The sequence below is a fragment of the Macaca fascicularis genome, chromosome 16 (assembly GCF_037993035.2).
Source record: "Macaca fascicularis isolate 582-1 chromosome 16, T2T-MFA8v1.1".
NCBI lineage: Eukaryota > Metazoa > Chordata > Mammalia > Primates > Cercopithecidae > Macaca > Macaca fascicularis.
In genome coordinates this window covers 67,455,388-67,472,739 of record NC_088390.1, presented here as the reverse complement: position 1 = coordinate 67,472,739, position 17,352 = coordinate 67,455,388, and positions in this window count along the sequence as shown.

Sequence of the window (17,352 nt, the reverse complement as noted above, 5' to 3'; positions counted from 1 at the left end):
CCCATCATCTGAGCCATTGTCCTCCTCTTTTCTTTCCCACCTACTCTGTAGCCAGCTGAAGTGGCTTGACTAGAACTCTTTCCCACTTCTGTAATTCTGAGGTTTTCCTTTGCCTGCAAAGGTCCTTGTTCTTTCCTCACCCACCAGTAGTCTACCTAACCTTCAAACTCTAGCTCAAATTTTACCAAAGCCTTCCCTAATCACCCCAACTGGAAGGGACATTTCCAGTCTCTAGAAGGAGTTCAGCAAAGTTACTCTTCTTCTCTCTGAAAGTTGGGAGGGGGTGGAATCAATATCCACCTTGCAAGATTGAAATGTGGTCATTGTTCCCAGCAGTTTCCCCTTTTTTTAGTGTGAGGAATTATACATCCTTGTCCATGACCATTTACATGATGTAGACATTCCAAACAGGCACTTCAAGAGGCATTGCAAGGTTCTACCACTTTTACTCTTCCTTCCTACCACCAGAATGGCATGGCTCCAGAGAGCTGTTCCTTCAGCTTAGATCCCAGGATGGAAAAACTCAAGGAAGTACATGTCACACAAGCAAGAAATAAACATTTGGGTCTGGGCGCAGTGGCTCATGCCTGTAATCCCAGCACTTTGGGAGGCTGAGGCAGGTGGATTGCTTGAGGTCGGGAGTTCAAGGCCAGCCTGAGCAACATGGCAAAATCCCATCTCTACTAAAATCACAAAAATTAGTCAGACATGGTGGCGCATGCCTGTAATCCCAGCTACTCGAGAGGCTGAGGCAGGAGAATCACTTGAACTTGGGAGGCAGAAGTTGCAGTGAGCCAAGATCATTCGACTGCACTCCAGCCTGGGTGACAGAGCAAGACTTTGTCTCAAAAAAAAAAAAAAAAGAAAGAAAGAAAGAAAAAAAAAAAAGAAAGAAAGATTTGTTGTGCAAGCCACCAAGATTTGGGGAGTTGTTACCACAGCAAAGCTGATTGATACAGGAATTAAATGTGTGTGTGTATGTATAAAGTTTCTTACACAACGTCTGACAAATGGTAAACTATCATATTATTATAAATACTATACTATTATAAATACTAGTTATTTATTTCATTATCTTTGTAATAATGCTTTTGCTACATATTATTTTATTTCTGTATGTAAAATAAACTGTAGCAGTCAAATCAACACTCCTCTACATTCAAATTTCACATTTTTCCCCCTCTAAGATAACAGTATAATTGAGAACTGACAGGGACCTAGTGACACTGTGGTCCCCTCACACTGAATGGTCACATTTGCCTAAATTGAAATAATGCATGCTAGAAACAAATCTTAAGCAGATCTGTCATTTTAACTATATGTGATGTAGAGTTGAACGTTCATTCCAGATAATTTAGTCAATGTAGGTAGCTAATGGCTTACACTAATTTAGGCCAAGAAAATGCATTCCCTCTCTTTCTTCCTGTCTCTTTCTCTTGCTGAAAGAGAAATCTCATGGCCGCATATGTTACACAAAAGAGCCCACTTATGTAGGACCACAGAAGGCAGAATAGCAGAGGGGAAAGAAAACTGGAGAGTTGGGTCCTGATCCTAGCCATCTTGTACGACCTTATACAAATTCATTACCTTCTCTGGGCTTTCAGTTCCAGATGGGGTTAGGACTGATATCAATATATCTATAGAATTTGGAGGCTCTGCTACTAAATCTATTCACAAAGCAAGCTAAACTGTTGTCATAAATAGACCCCAAAACGTAATGACATCCTGCTAAATGGGCCAGAGGAGCAAAAAGTGGCTAGCATGTTAAAGGCATTGGTAGGTTACACACACTCCAGAGGGTGGGAGATGAATACTACAGAAATTTAGGAGCCTGCACAGGGCACAATTTTAGAGGTCCTGTGGACAGGAGCGTGTCAGGACTGTCCATCCAAAGTCAAAATCAAATGATTGCATCTTCTATTTCCCACAGTGTAGAAGGAAGCACAAAACCTAGAAGTTCTCTTTGGCTTCTGAAGATAGCATATTCCATACCTGGGACACCACTTGACCAATAATAACCAGCTAACCCGAAAGGCTGCCGGCTTGAAGTGGGGCCCAGAACAGGAAAGGGCTCTGCAGCAGGTCCAGGCAGCAGTGCAAGTAGCCTTGCAATTGAGCCATCAACCCAGCAGACTCTATAGTACAAAAGGCACGAGTGATGAGGAGGATGCTGTGTAGAGCTTGTAGCCTGCCCCAGTGGGAGAGTCACAGTGCAGGATCCCAGCGTTCTGGAGCAAGGCCATGCCATCTGCAGTGAAGGATCATATGCCTTTGGCAAGACAACTCCTGGCACGCTACTGTGCCCTGGTAGAAATGGAGCGCCTGATGGTGGGATAGCAAGTGACCTTGCACCTGGAACTGCCCTTCATTAACTGGGTTACGTCAGCTGAGTTAAATTATAAGGTTAGGCAAGCCCAGCAACAATCCATTGTTAGATGGAAGTTGTACATCTGGGATTGAGCGTGGACAGGACCTGGGCCACGAGCAAGCTGCACGTACAGTCTGTTCAGACCCCCAAGCCACCTGCCAGAGTTGCCCCAGCACCCTCCCTCCACACACACCTAAGGTTATAGGAGGGATCCCTTCCCATCAGCTGATGGCAGAGGAAAGAGCAAGTTTGGTTTGTGAATGACTTGGCTTGGTATGTGGGTTTAGGCTGAAAATGACAGGAAATATACTACAATCTCACTCAAGGGTGGCTTTGAAAGACAGTGGCAAGGCAGAACCCTCCTAACGGGCAGGGATTTGGGTGGTGTACCTGTTCACCCATTTTGTGTGGACAGAGCAGAGCTCAAGGTGAGAATATATACAGACTTCTGGGTAGTGGTGAATGGCCTGGCCAGCTGATCATAGATGTGGAAAGAGAATAATTAGAAGACTAGAGACAAGGAGATCTGGGCAGAGGCATGTGGATGACATAGGTAAGAGTGTACAAAGGGCCAGGCCTGGTGGCTGGCACCTGTAATCCCAGCACTTTGGGAGGCCGAGGCAGGTGGATCACCTGAGGTCAGGAGTTCGAGACCGGCCTGGCCAACATGGTGAAATCTCATTTCTAGTAAAAACACAAAATTAGTTGGGTGTGGTGGCCCGTGCCTATAATCCCAGCTACTTGGGAGGCTGAGGCAGGAGAATAGTTTGAACCTGGGAGGCAGAGGTTGCAGTAAGCCAAGATTGCACCACTGCATTCCAGCCTGGGCGACGGAGCAAGACTCTGTCTCCAGAAAAAAAAAAAAAAAAAGAGTGCACAAAGCTTGAAGATCTTTGTGCCACGTGTTAATGCCCACTAGAGATGACCTGCTACGGAAGAGATAATGGACAACCAAGTAGACAAGAGGACGAGAGCAGTGGATGTCAGTTGGCCTCTGCCATGGGCCATCCCAATGCTAACCTGATGGACACACGAATGAAGCAGCTGTGGTAACAGAGATAGACGCTATGTGCAGGATGGAGCCCATGTACCAAGGCTACTGCTGCCACCAAATGTCCAACCTCCCACAACAGAGACCAATACTAAGTTTTCAGAATGGACCATTTCTCAAAAAGATGAACCAGCAAGTTGACTTTGTTGGGGTCCTTCCACTCATAAGGCCCTGTAATTTGTTCTGATAGTAGACCCATGTTCTGAGTATGGGTTTGCCTTTCCTGCCTTTGGGGCCTAAGCCAGTATCCTTATCCAAGGGCTTACAGTATGTTTGATTCTCCACTACAGGGTCCCACATAGCATCACATGAGACCAAGGGAACTAACTGCTTTACTGCAGGGGAGGGATGGGACTGAACCCACAGCCACAGGATCCACTGGTTATATCGTAGGCTTCTCCATCTAGAAGCGGCTACCCTGAGAGAATTGGTCAAGCACAGCTTGGAAGGCATAGCTGAACCATCAATTCTTTACAAGGGAAGGAGACGTACTCCAGGATGTAGGATCCTCCTCTAGAGCCTCCCTGTCAACACCTTGATTTTAGCCTAGTGAGGTCTTTGTTGGACTTCTGACCTACAAAGCTCTAAGATGATACATTTGCATTGTTTTAAGCCACTGAGTTTGTAGCACAGCCATACACCAGACAACCACAATAGACTGGATTTATGACTGCAGTCCCATAAGATTACAATGGAGCTGAAAAATCCCTACTGCCTAGTGACTTCATAGCTGTCATGATGTTGTAGCACAATACATTACTCCCGTGTTTGTGATGATGCTGGTACACAAACCTACTTGCTGGCTGTTGTATAAAAGTCTGGCACATACAATTATGTACAGTACATAATATTGGATAATGATGGCTGGGCGCAATGACTCACACCTATAATCCCAGCACTCTGGGAAGCAGAGGTGGGTGGATCACCTGAGGTCAGGAATTTGAGACCACACTGGCCAACATGGTGAAACCTTATCTCTACTAAAAATACAAAAATTAGCCCGGCATGGTAGTGGGCACCTGTAGTCCCAGCTACTCAGGAGGCTGAGGCAGGAGAATCACTTGAACTTGGGAGGTGGAGGTTGCAGTGAGCAGAGGTGGCACCATTGCACTCCAGCCTGGGCAACAGAGTGAGACTCTATCTGGAAAAAAAAAAAAAAGAAATTGGATAATGAAAATAAACGACTGTGTTACTGGTTTGGGTACTTACTATACTACATTTTTAATTATTATTCCAGAGTGCACTGCTTCTACTTATTAAAAAAAAAAAAAGTTACTATAAAACAGCCTCGGGCAAGGCCTTTGGGAGGGATTCCAGAAGAAGGCATTGTTATAATAGGAGATGACAGCTTCGTGCATGTTACTGCCCCTGAAGACCTTCCAGTGGGACAAGATGGGGAGATGGAAGATGGTGGTCATACTGATGACCCTGACCCTTTTTAGGACTAGGCTAATATGTGTGTTCATGTCTTAGCTTTTACCAAGAAAAATGTAACAAGTGAAAAAAAAAAAAAAAAAAAAACAAAATAGAAAAAAGCTTATAGGATAAGGACATAAAGAAAGAATATTTTTGTACAGCTGAAAACATATTTGTATTTTAAGCTAAACATTACTAGAAAACAGTCAAAAGGTTTTAAAAATTTAAGAGTTTATAAAGCAAAAACAGTTGCAGTGTGCTAAGTTTAATTTATTGTTGAAGAAAAATAATTTTAATAACTTTAGTGTGGCCTAAATGTACAGTGTTTATGAAGTTGACAGCAGGCCGAGTGCCGTGGCTCGCGCCTGTAATCCCAGCACTTTGGGAGGCTGAGGCAGGTGGATCACCTGAGGTCAAGAGTTCAAGACCAGCCTGACCGCCATGGAGAAACCCCATCCCTACTAAAAATCCAAAAAATTAGCCGGGTGTGGTGGTGCATGCCTGTAATCCCAGCTACTCAGGAGGCTGAGGTAGGAGAATCTCTTGAACCCAGGAGGTGGAGATTGCGGTAAGCGGAGATCCCGCCTTTGCACTCCAGCCTGGACAAGAAGAGTGAAATTCCATCTCAAGAAAAAAAAAAAAAAGTCAACAGCAGTGTACAGTGATGTCCTAGGCTTCACATTCACTCACCACTGACTCGCTAACTCACCCAGAGCAACTTCCAGTCCTACAAGTTCCATTCATGGTAAGTGTCCTAAACAGAGGTACTGTTTTTCAACATTTTATTTTATTCTATTCTATTTTAATTTCATTTTATTTTTTGAGGTGGAGTCTCACTGTGTCTCCCAGGGTAGAGTGCAGTGGTGCAATCACGGCTCACTGCAACCTTGAACTCCTGGGCTCAAGCAATCCTCCCACCTCAGCCTCCTGGGTAGCTGAGATTGCAGGTACATGCCACCATACCTGGCTAATTTTTGATTTTTTGTAGAGACAAGGTCTCGCTGTGTTGCCTAGGCTGGTCTTGAACTCCTGCGCTCAAGTGATCTTCTGGGCTGGGCCTCCCAAGGTACTGGGATTACTGGCATGAGCCACTGCATTTATACTGTTTTATACTGTTTTTACTGTACGTTTACTATGTTTAGACACATTTAGATACACAAATACTTACTATTGTGTTACCATTGCTGTAGTACTCAGTACAGTAACATGCTGTACAGGTTTGTAGCCTGGGAGCAAAAGGCTATACCATATAGCCCAGGCCTTTAGTAGTACCTAGTGCCATCTAGGCTGTGTAAGTGCACTCTATGACGCTCACAGGAAGAAATCACCTAATGAAGCGTTTCTCATAACGTATCCCAGTCTTTTAATTCGTTGCAGCAACAATAGAAAACATATACAAATCCCAAAAGGAAAAAATACATGGGTTTGGGAACCAAAGGTGAAAACGGAAGTGGCCCCATTTACTGACACATCCTTACAACTCTAAGTTCTTCAGGGTTACAGGTCCTGGTCTCCCAAAGGGAAAACTTCCACCAGGGGGCACAGCACAGTTTTATTGAACTATCATCTGTGGCTACTCCCTGAGCCCTTCTGGTTCCTTGTGTCCAGACATCAGCAGGCAAAAAGAAAAGTTACCATCTTGGAAAGGATAATTAACTTTAGTCATTAGCAGGAAGTAGGGCTGCAATTATACAGTGCAGCAGGGAGGAACACGTTTGTTACCTGGGCACCGGTTGCTACTGCCTTGTCCAACCGTGATTGCTAAAGGACAGCAATTTCTCTCTTATTTCTCTCTTACATAGAAGTCCAGAAGTAGGAGACAAAGGCTGTTTTAGAAGCTCCAAGACCATCAGGGAGCTCCTATCCAGCTATGTGGTTTCTCTACTATCCTTAGCATGCTGCCTCACAGTCCAAAACAGCTGCCTGAGCGCCAGTCATCACATTAGCGTTCTATCCCCCAGAAAGAAGGAAGAGATGAGGAAGAGAACAACTTTAAGGACATTTCCTGGAAGTCACATTTGACATCCTTGCTAACATCCTATTGGCCAGAATTTAGACATTACCACACGAAGTTGCCAGCGAGGCTGGAAAATATATTTTTATTACAGGGACTTGTGTCCAGCTAAATACCAGCTACAGGAGGAGAAGGGGACATTGGGGAACAGCCCCAATAATGCTAAGAGGCCATCGCACTTGGTAATTCCTCCCAGTTATGATGAGCAGCTTACTCTTTGAAATATTTTCATGAAAACACTTTCATAAAAAGGCATTTTCTACTGAAACAGATGACAGCCTTCAAGACTGACATTCCTTTTTTTTCTATTGTAAATTCAGACACCAAATTCAGGGCATATTTAGACAGACTAACGTGCATTTGTTTTGCCTAATTGTCTGCTAAGCAGGGTGCTTTGATGAGACACGACAGTCCTCTCTCAAAGCCAATATTGGGAAATATCAATATAAAATACAGCTAAATTAGAAAGAGAGTATTAACATTACAAATACTTCACTCTACAAAATGAACCATTACCAGGTTCCCCTAAGCATCAGCTCTCCTGTTGCAAATGAAATGTGAGTTGATTTATGCGCACATTTTCAACATCTTAATTATATAACATGAGGCAGATCCATGCTTTCATTTCCCTGGACTTACCTCTCACTGATTATTGTTTAGACTCACATGTTCCTTTCTGTGTGTCTATTTCCTGGATGCCTCCTTCCTACCTGCCCTTCCCTCCATGACCCTGCCAGTGACAACTGCCCCTCGTCCAGGTTTCCTGGGTTCTAGCAAGAAGCAGGTAACTGCAGATGAGGGTTTGAGTTACCCATGACTCAGCAGCATGACTCTATTGTCAAAAAAGCAAGGATGATCCTGGGGTCCAGAAATAGGGACAAGGCATCACGGATCCATGAGCTCATCTTCTCATCATATTTGGCTTTGTGCAGACACTCTGGATATCCTGGCAGAGGGGAATGACAGATAATTTGAAGAGTGCCCTAAATACAAAACTTGAAAAAGATGAGCAGAAATCCCTTTCACGTAAACCATGCTGTCCGTTGTGAAATCCTACTTTATGGAAGATACAATCGGAACTTTAAAATTACCAAAATATTAAAATCTGTGTCAAATCTCATGACCTATAGTCTGGCTTGATACTTATTTTATTTAGATACAGGATCTCGGGCTATCACCCAGGCTGAAACGTAATGCTGTGATCAGGGCTCCCTGTAGCCTTGACCGCCTGGGTTCAAGCGATCCTCCTAACTCAGCCATCTGAGCAGCTGGGACTACAGGCACACACCACCATGTATAGATAATTTTTTTGTGCGTGTGGAGACAGGTTCTCACTGTGTTGCCCAGGCTGGTCTTGAACTCCTGGGTTCAAGCCATCATCCTGCCTCAGACTCCCAAGTATCAGGAACTACAGGCATTTTTACAAGCTGTTCTTTATTCTGAATAAAAAGAATTAGCATCTCTTTTTCTAAGTAATACTAAGTACAACCACTCACTGTTATTAGATTAGTGTTCTGATTTTTCTTTTAAAATCGGAGAGGCAGTCTGTTCATCTGTTCATCCATTCAACAGGCATTTGAGTGTCCCTGTGCACCGTGAATACAATGATGACTAAGACCTCAAGTTGTTTACAATGTAGTGATTTGCAGGTGAGTTATTAATTTATATTGATCTAGCTGGGCACAGTGGCTCACACCTATAATCCCAGCACTTTGGGAGGCCGAGGCGGGTGGATCACCTGAGGTCAGGAGTTCAAGACCAGCCTGGGAACATGGTGAAACCCTATCTCTACTAAAAATACAAAAATTAGCCAAACGCGGTGGTGCACGCCTGTAATCCCAGCTACTTGGGAGGCTGAGGCAGGAGAATCGCTTGAATCTGGGAGGCGGAGGTTAGAGTGAGCCAAGATTGTGCCACTGCACTCCAGCCTCGATGACAGAGCAAGACTCTGTCTCAAAAAATAAGTAAATAAATAAATATTTAAATTGATTTCAAGAATTTGGTGTTAACTACTCTGAAAAGGCTACATACTGTAGGATTCAATGATATGAAATTCTGGAAAAGGCAAAACTGTGGAGACAGCAAAAAGATCAGTGGCTGCCAGGGGTTCACAGGGAGGGAGGGATGGATAGACAGAGCACGGGGGATTTTTAGGGCAGTGAGACTCTTCTGTATGCTAGTATAATCATGGATACATGTGACTGTATATTTGTCAAAACCCATAGAGTGTACAACAGCAAGAGTGAGCTCTACGGACATGTCAAGGTAGGTTCATGGATTACCACTCTGGTGGGGGATGTTGATAGCGCGGGCGGCTGTACAGAGCAGAGGGTATATGGGGATTTTCTGTACTTTCTGCTCAATTTTGCTATGAACTTAAAATTGCTCTAAAAAGGAGTCTATGTTTTAAATTAAAAATGAAAAAATAGGTGGGCATGGTGGCTCACGCCTGTAATCCCAGCACTTTGGGAGGCTGAGGCGGCAGATAGCTTGAGCTCAGGAGTTCGAGACCAGCCTGTGCAACATGGCAAAACCCTGTCTCTGCAAAAACTACAAGATTTATCCAGGCTTGGAGGCATGACGGTCCCAGCTACTCAGGAGGCTGAAATGGGAGGATCACCTGAGCCCAGGAGGTCCAGGCTGCAGTGAGCCAGGATCACTGCACTCCGGCCTGTGCAACACAGCGAGAACCTGTCTCCAACAAATAAAAATAAAAAGTTTGTTTCTTAAACATAACTGGGGAAATCCACAAAAATTGGGGGTTAGATACCCCCTGCAAAGCTTCAAATGATCACTTTCAACTATTGGGTGTAGCATACGTCCTTTAAAAACGAAATTCTAAGCGATAAATGATACACTTCAATGACAAAGGAAAGTCCCTGCTGAGTTCAGTGGATCAGCTTGGAGATTACACTCCGAAGGAATTGTGTTCTATACCTTTTTTCCCCCTACAGGAAACTATCTGTGCTTTCAAATACTACTTCTTTCTCTTTTTGAAAAAATACGTTGACACTCGTGATTTCTAATATGTACTTTAAAATAGTAAATAAAACCTGTCAGCGCGATGTCTGGTATTTCAAATACGCAATTGCCCTAGAAGAGTTCCTAGGCCTGAGCAGCTGCAGGAGTTTACTTATCACTCTGTTCTGGAAAATTCTGAAGCACCAGGCTGCCCAGACTGTTCTCTCAACATATTGCTGGGTAGGCTGCTGCGTTTCTGTCTGCAACTGGTGGGTCCAAGACACACTGACTTCCTGACGCTCCTCCACGTGGGAATGAACGCAGAGAGTGTCAGTGCTGATAGCTGACACAGCAGAGAAACGCTGGGCGCTCTGAGGTTTCGCTCTTGTCTGGCTTGCCTTGCATCAGGAAATGAGCTGTAAGTCACCCTCTGACAGGCTGTCCCTAGGCCAACACAGTGTCTGTTTGGACACTGCTGTAGTGTAGTGTGGCTGTATATGAGTTCCCATATCTTTAGCCTTCAACTCATAGATACCCCTAAATTCATTCATGTCTTTCTCCTATATTCGAAGAGAAATCTCTGTAGAGAGAGTAAAAATATTCTAGTAAGATATTCTCATGCACATAGTAGTCATTGGCTGTACGGAGAATTTAGGATTCATATTTATGGTTTAGATCCTCATTATTCATTATTCTAATATTTGCTAATTTTTCTACTTGCTAAAAATGGGTTTGTAACTCCCAAATCAAGGCTCAGGGCATGTGGCTATTCATGGACACGTGCAGAGTGGCAAAGACTTTGCTTGTTCTGAGACATGTTCCCAGCTGAACTCAAACGAAGCAACACCCTGCCTTCGTGTTCAGCTCTCATACCGTAATGAGTGTCCTTTTCATGGTCTATTTAGTGCCACGTATGTTTTGCATTTCACTTGTGTACTTTTTATTGGTGATTTCATTGGTTGTTTTTTGTTTGTTTGTTTGTTTGTTTTTTGTTTTTCTGATGGAGTTTCATTCTGTTGCCTAGGCTGGAGTGCAATGGCATGATCTTGGCTCACTGCAACCTCTGCCTCCTGGGTTCAAGCAATCCTTCTGCCTCAGCCTCCCGAGTAGCTGGGATTACAGGTGCCCGCCACCATGCCTGGCTAATTTTTTTTTTTTAGTAGAGATGGGGTTTCACCATGTTGGCCAGGCTGGTCTCGAACTCCTGGCCTCAGGTGATCTGCCCACCTCGCCCTCACAAAGTGCTGGATTATAGGCGTGAGTTACCATGCCCGGCCAATTTCACTGTTTAAAATGGTCCTCCAATGTAGTGCTGAAGAGCTGTCTAGTGTTTCTATGCTCAAGAAGGCTGTGATTGGGGCAGGCTTGGTGGCTCACACCTGTAATCCCAGTGCTTTGGGAGGCTGAGGCAGGAGAATCACTTGAGGCCAGGAGTTGGAGGCTAGCCTGGACAACATAGTGAGACCCTGTGTCTACAAAAACTTTTTTTAATTAACTGAGTGTAGTGGCTCACACTTGTAGTCCCAGCTACTCAGGAGGCTGAGATGGGAGGATCTATTGAGCCCAGGAGGTTGAGGCTGCAATGAGCTGTAATTGCTACACTGCACTTCAGCCTGGGCAACAAAGTGAGACCCTGTTTCTAAAGGAAATAAAAAAATAAAAAAGAAATTCGCGATGTGCCTTATAGAGAAAATATGTGTGTTAGATAAGCTTTATTCAGGTATGAGTTATGGTGCTGTTGGCTATGAGTTTGACGTTAATGAATGAACAGCATATATTAAATGATGTTGTCAAACAGAAATGCACATAAAAAGGTTATGTATTGATCAACTGATGACGATGTTATCAGAGGCTGGCAGGAACCTTACACTGTATTTCCCCTAAGAGCCACGGTTCAGCTTTCATTCATTCAGTGTTCATGGTAACTTCGTAGGACATGGCTACTGAAAATAATTAGAATGGACCATAGCTTGGTAACAAGGGACAGAGCCCTAGAGCAGAGCCCCTTGACAGGGCAGATGTGGCCTCGGTTGGCCAGCTTGGTCTCACTCCTCACCATCCCCCCTTTGCTGGCTACTCTCCTAACACATCGTGCTCTCCACAGTTCAGTGAATCACCAGTCTCTTTCGTGCCTTTCACAGGCCCGGATCATTCTCTTATCTCTGCCTGAGTAGTTCCTGTGTCCTTCAAGGCTCAGCTCAGGGGCTCCTTCTCTGGAGGTCTCCCCTCCCTTTTTAGGGTCAGAAGTTGCCCTGGGTGTCCCACTCACCACACTCACCACGCTGGGGTGTGATTGCCTGTGAACATACCTATGCCCACTCTCGTGCGATGACCCAGAAGGCCTGGCCTGTGTTTTACTCATCATTGTACCCTCCGCCCATAACACAGTTGTATTAGTCCATTCTCACACTGCTATATAGATACTACCTGGGACAGGGTAATTTATAAGCAAAACAGGTTTAATTGACTCACAGGTTTGCATGACTGGAGAGGCCTTAGGAAACTCACAATCATGGTGAAAGGCAAAGGGGAAGCAAGGCACGTCTTAAATGGTGGCAGGAGACAGCAAAGGGAGAACTGCCAAACGCTTTGTTTGTTTGTTTGTTTTTTTGAGACAGGGTCTTGTTCTGTCACCAAGGCAGATCTCGGCTCACTGCAACCTCCACCTCCCGGATTCAAGTGATTCTCCTGCCTTAGCCTCCCGAGTAGCTGGGATTACAGGCATGTGCCACTACCCTTGGCTAATTTTTGTGTTTTTAGTAGAGATGCAGTTTCACCGTGTTGGCCAGGCTGGTCTCAAACTCCTGACCTCTGGTGATCCACCTGCCTCGGCCTCCCAAAGTGTTGGGATTACAGGCGTGAGCTACCGTGCCTGGCTCTGGAACTGCCAAACACTTTAAAAACCATCAGCTCTTGTGAGAACTCCCTCACTATCGTGAGAACAGCATGGGGAAAACCATCCCCATGATCCAATCACCTCCCACGAGGTCCTGCCCTCAACACATGAGGATTCCAATTTGAAATGAGATTTGGGTGGGGACACAAAGCCAAACCATATAAACAGGCCTGCATGCACAGTAGGTTCTTTGAAAATAGCTGATGAATGGCTGACGGACTGGATGGATGAAAGAACAGCCGGGTGAAATACTTCTGAGAAACAGGTGCTGTTGTGGAGCTTAGCATAGCCTGGGTGCTCAGTTTATTAGCAACCCAGAAAAGTGTTCAGTTAGTGGCCAGGGGTGGGGCTGGGTGGGTGGTAAACAGGTACAGACCTAAAACAAATAAAAGATATGCGTAAACCCTTTTTAGAGGACCTAGCATGGAAAAGGGCATTCAGGCTGTCTCTTCTGGCTTTCAAAAGGTCCTGAATCATTGTTTAGACTGAGCAGCCTTTTATTAAATAACAGTCACTCCCTTTCAAGGTCACTGTCAAGCTTTATTGCATTCTGAGATGGACCAGAAGGAAACGTGAATGTCAAGGAGCAGGGGGCATCTCTTCCTTTCCCCCTCCCATCCCTGTCTTTTGATTACAACTGAACAAGAGGCAAGAGGCCAGTAAGAGATCAGCAAACCCAATAATCCCTTGATAATGACTTTTTCCTAAGCTACAGGCTGATTCAAACTGAATTGAAGCTATTAAATTCCTCTTGCCAACAGCAAGGATACAGCACACACCCCCCCCACCCCCCGACACACACACTTCCCTCCTATTCTTGGGCACATTGCAGTTTTCTGAGTGTATATTGCTTGCTGTTTATCCTCTTAACTTCTCCTCCCAAAATCCTTTACCAGCCCCTCTCTGTCTCTTATTCCTTAGGTACTGTGATGGCTCTTTAGAAGGGAGGCATAGGGCCAGGCCAGGAAATACCTTTCCGTGCATTCGTGACCTCGCGTGCCTTTCCCCTTCCTCCTCTTTTCCCAGCCATCTTCCCTGCCAGTGATCGCCCCCTCCCTCCTCCTGTCATCTGGGCCATCCCTCTGTGCAGCTGAAATCCTCACTGCACTCTGTGTGTGGGTGTGTGTGTGTGATAACATGAACAGTGACAAAATGAAAGTGCAAGACCCAAGCCCCAGAGTCTGAGAACTTCTGAACAGACTCTAGGGACTGTCCTGTTCAGTCCTCTGCTTTTACAGACAAGGAAACGGGGGCCAAAGAGGAAAGGCCCTGGGTGATTTAGCAGCAGAGCCAGATTTAAAGTCAAGCTTGACCAGTTCCTCCACACCAAAATAGTGCCTGCGGGCCAGCTTGGAAGTTCTATTAGAGGAGAGTTCTCACCTGGGGAGATTTTGCCCCTAGGACATTTGTTGATGTCTGGAGATGTTTTTAGTTGTCACTGCTGGGAGGTAGTGCTCCTGGCATTTGGAGAGTAAAGGCCAGTGGTCACTGCAGCAGCTCACCTCGTGGGCCTCCTGCTTGCCTCTTACAAGGGCAGCTGTGGCCTCGTTGGCCTCGTCCGCTAATCCAGCACTCAGGGGCGGAACTCCAAGCAGATGTTTTGCTTGTTGTGTTTTGGGGATTTATTTTTGTTTTTGTTTTGCTCCCCTGCCCCCCAAAATGTGAACTTTGCATTACTCTGATCTAGAATTTCTGGACCACAGAACAATTTTAGACCACATAAGTCTTTGTTTTTTAAATTACAATTTTTTCTTTTAGAGATAAGGTCTTGCTCTGTCGCCCAGGCTGGAGTGCAGTGGCGGGATCATAGCTCATTGCAGCCTTGAACTCCTGGGCTAAAGTGATCCTCCTGTTTCAGCCTCTTGCGTAGCTGGAACTACAGGTGGGCACCACCATGCCCAGCTAATTTTTAAAATGTTTTATATGTGTTTGAGACAGGGTCTTACTTTGTCACCCAGGCTAGAGTGCAGTGGTGCGATATCAACTCACTGCAGCCTGACCTCCCAGGCTCAAGTGATCCTCCCGCTGCAGCCCCCAAGTAGTCGGGCCTACAGGCTTGTGCCACTATGCCCGCTAATTTTTTCTATTTTTTATAGAAACAGGGTTTTGCCATGTTGCCCAAGCTGGTCTTGGCCTTCTGAGCTCAAGGGATCCTCCTGCCTTGGCCTACCAAAGTGCTGGGATTACAGGCGTGAATCACAGCACCCAATCTTTTATTTTTACTTTTGTAGAGAAGGGTCTTGCTATGTTGCCCAGGCTGGTCTCAGACTCCTGACCTCAAGCGATTCTGCCGCCTTGGCCTCCCAAACCACTGGGATTGCACACATGAGTCACTGTGCCTGGCCACATCTAAGTCTGTTGTGGGGGTGTCCAGCAGTTCCCCTAGCCTCTACCCACTAGATGCTATAGCACCTCTATCACTTTGGTCTAAATACCTATTCCTTATTCCTCAGTCCTGTCCAGGGCCTCTCTCATAATTGGTACTTAAACCTTTGACTAATTGCTTTGACTCTGGGCTCTCCTCAAAGATGCTGTGACCTGGACCTGGTATGAAGGTGGGATTCTGGCGTGCAGCGTTGTGGGTACACCGAGCTCTGTGCTGGGTAACTATGTAACCGTCCAGTGGGCTCACCTTGCCCGCTGACTAGACACAGCTGATTTCTCAAGACAGGGGAATTGCAATAGAGAAAGAGTAATTCACGCAGAGCCAGCTGTGTGGGAGACCAGAGTTTTATTATTACTCAAATCAGGCTTCCCGAGCATTCAGGGATGAGAGTTCTTAAGGACAACTTGGTGCGGGGGAAGCCAGTGAGCCAGGAGTGCTGATTGGTTAGGCAGGAGATGAAATCACAGGGAACTGAAGCTGTCCTCTTGTGCTGAGTCAGTTCCTGGGCGGGGGCCACAAGATCAGATGAGCCATTTAATCGATCTGAGTGGTGCCAGCTGATCCATCAAGTGCAGGGTCTGCAAAATGTCTCAAGCACTGATCTTAGGAGCAGGTTGGGGAGGGTCAGAATCTTGTAGCCTTCAGCTGCATGACTCCTAAACCATAATTTCTAATCTTGTGGCTAACTGGTCATTCCTACAAAGGCAGTCTAGTCCTCAGGCAAGAAGGAAGTTTCTTTTGGGAAAGGGCTGTTATCGTCTTTGTTTTAAACTATAAACTATAATAACCTCCTCCCAAAGTTAGTTCAGCCTGTGCCCGGGAATGAACAAGGACAACTCGGAGGCTAGAAGCAAGATGGAGTTGGTTAGGTCAAATTTCTTTCACTGTCTCAGTTACAATTTTGCGACAGCAGTTTCAACAGGGCCACTCTCCTTTCCTGGCAAGCACAAGGAGCCCAAATTTCCTGGCCCCCTGGGGTTGCCTGGGGTCATGTGACTAGTTCAGACCAATGAGATGTGAAGGAAAGTGACATCACTTCCAGGCTGGAGCATTTGATTGCCTGTTCGACACCTTCCAGAATTCTCTCCATTTGCTGGTAACTGTGGAAACTCTGAGCTCCCCACTGATCCTCACAGAACATGTAGCATGAGCGGAAACCAAACTTTTGTCAAGCCATTGAGATCTCGGCATTGTTACTGCACCATAATCTAGCTGATCCTGACAACAAGGCGCATATGTGGAAATTGGCCCGTATTCAAATAAAATATCCAGTTCAAACCAGCGATTGGCAGCCATTCAAATGCAAAGATTATATAGAGTTAAAGGAAAACTCACGAAGTTAATTGACATTTTATTGAGTAAAAAACACCAGCAAGCTAAGAAAAACAACAACTTGTTTGTGTAACGTTTGGGTTGTTTATAAATTCAGGAGGCCTGCACAGAGCGTGGGCACAGTGAGTGCCCTTCTTCCCGCGCTGTGTGATAGGGGATTGGCTCTCCCAAAGTCATAGAGGGGCTTTTGTGTCCAACAATAGCATCTTGGGCCCCACGTGCTTTGCTTGTTCATCCACAATAACTTCTTTCTCTAGCAAGTTAGGGCTGGTGACTTTGGGTTTGGAATATGAAAACAAAATTATGAACCAACTAAAGAAGAAAAATTATACTGAATGATTATAAATATAAGGGTGTATTCCTCTTTGAGGAAGAGAAGCGTGAAATTCCAAACTAGATTAACCGGGTAAAGTGACCAGTGGTTGAAGGGAAACTTTTACAAAGAACTCCTTTAGCCCTAATTCCCCTGGTGCCCTGAAGTGTTTACTTACAGGTCCCGAAGTGCCCTCGGTAGTGGTGATGGCCAGAGAAATGTAAAGCTGGGATTCATGATCACTGAAGATCAATCACATGCAAAGATAAAGCCTTTTGTAGATGAATGCACAAGAGAGAAAAGTTAGATTTAACATTAATATAGTTGAAAAGTATCTATGGCTTAAATTTGAAGCCTTAAAAAAAAAGTGAGACTGGGTGTGGTGGTTCACGTCTGTAATCCCAACACTTTGGGACGCCAAGGTGGGAGGATTGCTTGAGCCCAGGAGTTTGAGACCAGCCTGGGCAACATAGTGAGACATTGTCTCTAGAAAAATTAAAAAAAAAATAGTAAAAAAAAAAAAGTGAGGTACACTTCACCAGGAGAACTGTTTGTTAACGTGTTTTTTTTGGAACTGGTTCAGATGGAAACCCCTAGTGTTGATTCCCTTATTGC